This window comes from Vicia villosa, linkage group LG1, assembly GCF_029867415.1.
Source record: "Vicia villosa cultivar HV-30 ecotype Madison, WI linkage group LG1, Vvil1.0, whole genome shotgun sequence".
NCBI classification, from domain to species: Eukaryota; Viridiplantae; Streptophyta; class Magnoliopsida; order Fabales; family Fabaceae; genus Vicia; species Vicia villosa.
This window is the reverse complement of record NC_081180.1, coordinates 123,481,261-123,487,337: the sequence shown is the minus strand read 5'-3', so window position 1 is coordinate 123,487,337 and position 6,077 is coordinate 123,481,261.

Below are 6,077 nucleotides of genomic sequence, written 5' to 3'. Positions count from 1 at the left end.
TGGAGGGATGACAACATCCGACACGAGTCCCAGATCATTGAAATCTAAGCCAGGTATTTTTTGTATTTCCATAGCTTTCATACGATCCTCCAACTGTTGGTATTTGTCATCATCCTGTTCGTCTCCAGAATGATCTTCTTCTTCATTTGAAGAGAGAGAGGGTTTAGCAGAACCCTGGTTGCTTTGATTATCTTCTTGTTCACCATCACTGACTATTTCAGGGATTGGTGGCTTTTTGATTTTTTTGACAGGGATCTTGATCTTCCTTCTCAGGTAACTCAAGCCTGCAGATTCTTTGGGCTTCTTCTTCTTCTTGAGTATCAGGGCTTTCAGCTCTTGTTGCCCCTTTGCCAGTTCCAGAATTGCCACTTGAACTTGGGCATTCTGTACTTCGAGATTCTTGATGCTTGCCTTAGATTCCATCTCTTCTGACTGAAATAAACAGCGAAGAGATGAGAAACCCGTCATGAGAACCTGTTATGAAATGTGTATGACTGGATGCCATGTATGCAATGTGTATGCAATGTATATGAATGCAATGTATGAAATGCAATGTATGAAATACAATGTGTATGCATGTGTGCAATGTTTTCAAGGATCATAGAGTCTAGATTTGTTAAAGAAGCAACAAACGTTAGTTAATCAATTTATTCTTTTTTCTTTGCCTCATTTGGGCTTACAAGACAGAAAATAAAATAAATGATCTTTCAGGTCTCCCGTGGGCGCTTTTTCTTTGTCCCCAGGAATGCGTTGATTCTTTGTTCTTCTTGAAGCTGTCTGGTGAGCTCGAATAGCCTTCCCTGACAGTGTTCTTTGAAGGTGTCTCTTTCCTCTTTGAGTTGAACCCAGGATTTTTGCAACTCTTCCAAGTCAGTTGGCATATCCGGGTGTAGAATAACTTGAGGTTCGTAACCTTCGACTTCTGATTCGATAGTCACAGGTAGAACAGCGGGATAGGGCATCATGAGTTTTTGAGCATGAGTACGCACCCATCTGAGGTAAAGTTCCATAGGAATAGAATTCCATTGCCCCAGAGTTTTGCTTTCTATTCTGTAGACACTGTCCCAAGCCTGTATGAATCTTCGTCGGTGTCGGTGAGAATCATTCTCGTAATCAAACACAATGCCACGGATAATCATGTCATGAGGACCGTTGCTTCTTGCATATCCGAATTGGCGTAGAGCTAGAGAGGGATTGTAAGTGATACCTCCTTTAATGCCAAGGAGTGGCACATTAGGGTATTCTCCACAATGATCAATGATAGTAATGTCTCTTTGAAAGAAGTTGTTCCATCGGATATCTGAATGAGATAAAGACATGATTCTGTAAGACCATTGTGCTCTTTGTTCATTTCTCAGTACTGATCGGGGAAGATGACATGTAAACCACCTAGCCAGCAGTGGTATACAGCACATGAGAGTTCCTCGCTTCTTCGTGGTACGAGTGTGTAGAGAGTGTAGGATGTCTCCCAGCAATGTTGGTACCGGGTTGCGAATTAGGAAAAGGTTGATGATGTGTACACTTATGAACTGGTCGGAATTAGGGAACAAAACCAACCCATAGATCAAAAGAGCCATAACTTCTTCAAAAGCTGGATAACTTTTGTTTTCTAGCAGTAGTCGAGCCTTTTCCAGTAAGAATTTGGCAAGCAAACCCTCAACTCCACTCTTTGTTTCCCAATTGGATTTGATTTCTGACTTTTGCAGATGTAAAGCAGCAGCAATGACTTCAGGTTTTGGTTTTCTTTCTAAACCAGTGAAAGGTAATTGATCTCGGATTGGTAATCCAATTAATTCAGAGAATTCTTCCAAAGTGAGTACCAACTGGTAATCAGGAAATGTGAAGCAATGATGTTCAGGGTCGAAGAACTGGAACAGGACCCGTATCATGTCTTCTTCAAACTTTGAGGTAACCAAATGGAGTAGGTGACCATGCTTTTCAGTGAATTGAGCATTCCTGGGGAATTCTGCTACCAAGACTTTGAGTTCAGATGGCACCGTTGAGATATTGATTCGGATGTAATCTCTGGTGGCGGGAGCCATTACCTGCAAAAACAAAAGTAAACTCTTTGATCCTTGAAATGTGTAGTGAAGAATGATGTGTTTATGATGCAAACATGTGGCACACAAAAACAAATCAAACAATAGCCTTAGGTTTAAAGGCTTGCATGAGGTTGATAGGTGATACCCTCCCCTCTGAAGTTGAGTTGGTTGAAAACCTGTCCTAGAATAGTATTCGGGTTCTATGATCCTTGGAGACAACATCTCAATACGGCGCTCGGACGGCCGATCAAGAATATTCCTCGAGGATAACTAGCTTCGATCAATTTCAAAGCTAGCCACTTAATAGGCCACAAGTCAAGTTCAACTAAAAGGTTCTAAGACAAATTAGTGTTAATGACACTTCGGAAGCCTAATATACTCCTTGATCGCTTTCAAGGGACATCAGTATAAACCAAAGTATCACACTAACGATGACTACCAGATCAACCGTATCGGTACATGCCGTACAGTTTCCTTGGTCTATTGTCATATACTTAAGGTATCTCGAGATTCGGGTTAGAATCTTTCACACAAGCAAAGTACCCAAGCAAACCTGTGAAAAGTAAAGCAATCAGATCAAACAATTGAAAACATCGAAATGATCTATACTCTAAAGGTAACCCCTTTTGAAAACATTTTGAATTTGTATTCCCCAGCAGAGTCGCCAGTTCTGTGGACCGTCCCTTCGGGCCATACCCCTCCGTGGGTGGGATACGTGAACTGACTCTTTTTTGTCGATCGGACGCTTTCGCGTCACTTTTGAAAAAGTTTACAGAGTCGCCACCGACCTTTTATTTTATCCAATGAAGGAAAGGTTTATAAAAGAAACAGAAAAAAGACCTTTGAGAGATTCTGGGTAAGGGGGTAGGTTATACAAAGGGAAGGTGTTAGCACCCTTTGTATCCATGGTTATCCATGGGCTCTTTAGTTTGCTTAGCTCATTTGCTTTACTTTTCAATTGATTCGGAATGCTTTACCTGTGTTTTTGAAATACCTTTGCAAATAGAATTTGTAATGATCCTTGTGCGGATATATACAAATGCTTGTTTATCTTTCGAAAGATGTTTTGAAAAGATCGTTAATTTTGTAATGATCCGTGTTTGGATGTATACAAAATATTGTCTTTTGGAAAATTCGTTTTAAAAAAAACAACAGTGTATGAGAATTTTGTTTGTTTTGATTTTGAGCAAGCAAACTAGGAGGTCTACCCTGAGTTAGGAGGTCTTTATCCTTGTTCCCTTTAAAAATCTATCCATTCGTCGGATATAAACAAAAGGTTCGATTTTGTACTCGAAACAGTAGAAATGTAACTTTGATTTTGAAAAGAGTGAAAAGGGGTTACCCTAGGAGGTGCAAATGTGATTGTGATTGAATTCAGATATTTATCTTTGAAGTTAGTGATCTGACGGTTCAGTTTTATCTTTGACATACACGCAGTTTATATGGGTGCTGGAAATTAAAATGCGGAAATGTAAAGTGCAGAAAGTAAATCTACGCTATTACATCGATTGTGCGGGAAATGTAAACTAGCCTATTTACATGAATTTGACATCCTATACATTTATCTAGGAATTTTAAATTGCAAGAAATAAAAGGCATATTTTTGTATTTTTGTGATTTATTTTAAATATAATTAATGCATTATTAATTAATTTAAAATAAAGAAAAGATGGAAATATGATTAAACCTAGCAAATAAGTTTAAAAATATGTACAAAATGTTTGTTAATTGATTTTAGAACAAAACTAATTTTTTTGGAATTTTTGAAATTTGTTTTTGGATATTTTAAGTTAATCAAAACATAATTATGCAAATAATTACACAAATAATTAAAACTTAAAGAGAAAATTATCCTAAATATGTACAAAATTAGTTTATGATATATAAACAATATTTAACACAAAGAACAATTTTTTTTTATGATTTTTTGACTAATTAAAATAATTAATAAGCAAATATACAAATACATACTAATTAATTATGAAAAATATTGAAATTTTGAAGAAAAATAAAATATTTTTGTTTCATAAAATAATATATTATTTTAGAAGTTTAAAATATTTTTTGTGGAATTTTTGGAAGTTTTTAACTATTTTTAATTAATTTATCAAAGAAACTAAAATAAAAATAGAAAATAAAATTAAAAATATAAGGATACTGATCTGGTGTGGCAATTAATGAAGGAGCATGGTGAGCTTGCATGTGTGAGGCGTTGGATTGGCTTTGAGATTGATCCAAGGGCACAGATTTGTAGTCACATGATGCACATGGTTAAAGTAGATCATGGGATTAGTGGGAGACCAAAGTCAGACTGGTCCCCACCCTCGCCTGCATGGACCAATGGAAACAGAGGAGAGAAGGTTGAAAAGTTGACTGACGAACCACGCTCGGACGCGTGGTCGTCTTCAACCTCCGTCCCATGCACTTTTTCAGACAGATAGCGGGGGTTTTTAACCCCCTCTATTTCACGATACAAAAACGTTATTTTCGGTAGCTTCCCAAACCTGCAAGAACACACGTTAGCAACATATGAAAACAACCCAGATCCACTAAACATGATGCCCTGAATCCAAATATGTCATTAGTTTCGTGGTTTGATGCTCATAGCTATAGGTTCGAAGATGTTAAAGTATGAACACTCATAAGCTTATGTTAATGGCATATGGCTATCCTCACGTGGGAGTTGGCATGTTAAGACCTAGATCACTTATGTAGGACCTCATAAACATGTTAGGGTGGTTAGTTCATATGGAAATTAATTGCAAATATGAAAATGAAAGTTAAGGCATATATACATGAAGAACACTTATATGCACTATACGACTCTCATAGGCCTATATTTAGAGTTCAATCTTACTCTATAATGTTTGAGAAGATGATTAGAAAGCTTGGTTTGTATTAATGTTGATTGGAGAATTGAATTTGAAATTTACAAAGTTATGGAAATTTTAGAGAATTTTGGTGACTTTCTTGACTATGCCTTGCAATATTTCGTGTCTCTCTCTTTTTGCTGAAGTATGATGCTTCTTTTATAGCCCAAAGTTGCTTGGAACTCAAGCTAAGAAGCTTTGTTGTCTTTGTTGAAAGTTTGATTTTTAAAATATTAAAAAATCTTTGAATTGTTGACCAAGCTTGACTCCATTCAATGCTCTTGTCTTGCTCTTCAATTCTTGCAGAAAAAATGAAGATTCCTTGAAGTGAGTCATACTTGGAGGCCAAGCAACCATTATCCATGCATTTTCCTTTTAATTTTAATCTTAAAGTAAGATAAAATTATGCAAAAAATGGCCAATAAAGATGTGGGCTTTGTCTTGGTCGTGGGAGGCCCATAGTAACATGGCAAAGATGTTTGGACCATAAAAACTTGGACTCATTTGGAAAAAAAACATTTTTGAGCAATGTTGATTTCATGCATTTTCCCAAAATTTAGCCAACTTCAACAAGGTGTAAATCCTTCAATTTTTGTCATATGAAGGAGATCTTGCACTTTTTGGAAACCTCAAAGAGTCCTCTAACCAATGTCTTTGGTCTCATATCAAAATGATTTTTGGTTCTCCTTGTGTGTCTATTTGAAAAAAGTGTCTTTTTGTTGACTTTGAAAATGACCTGTAATGTCTTTGGCCATATTTTTCAAATGGTGAATGCTATGACCATGGGATCAATTGCATTTGAAAGATAATTGAATTTCCTTCAAAATGAGCTTTGGTTGACATTTTTTGGATGAAGGATGAGAGAGTTATGATCAGTCAAAGTTGAGTTGACTTTTCAGGCAAAAACCCTAATTTTGAATCTTAGGGTTTTGTTGATTTTTGATCTTTCCTTGATGAATTGTGATCATCCAATGATCAAATGTTGAATCCTTTGACAAAATATGGACTTTGACAAAAAATTTCATTTTTGACTGTCAGTTGACTTTTTTGGTCAAACGGGTCGTCTGTTGACTGTTTGAGCTGCTGACGGTGCGTCTGAGTGAATTGAAGTTTGAAAATTTGTATGATGGTACTTTGAGATGTATGGATGTATATGAAATCCATT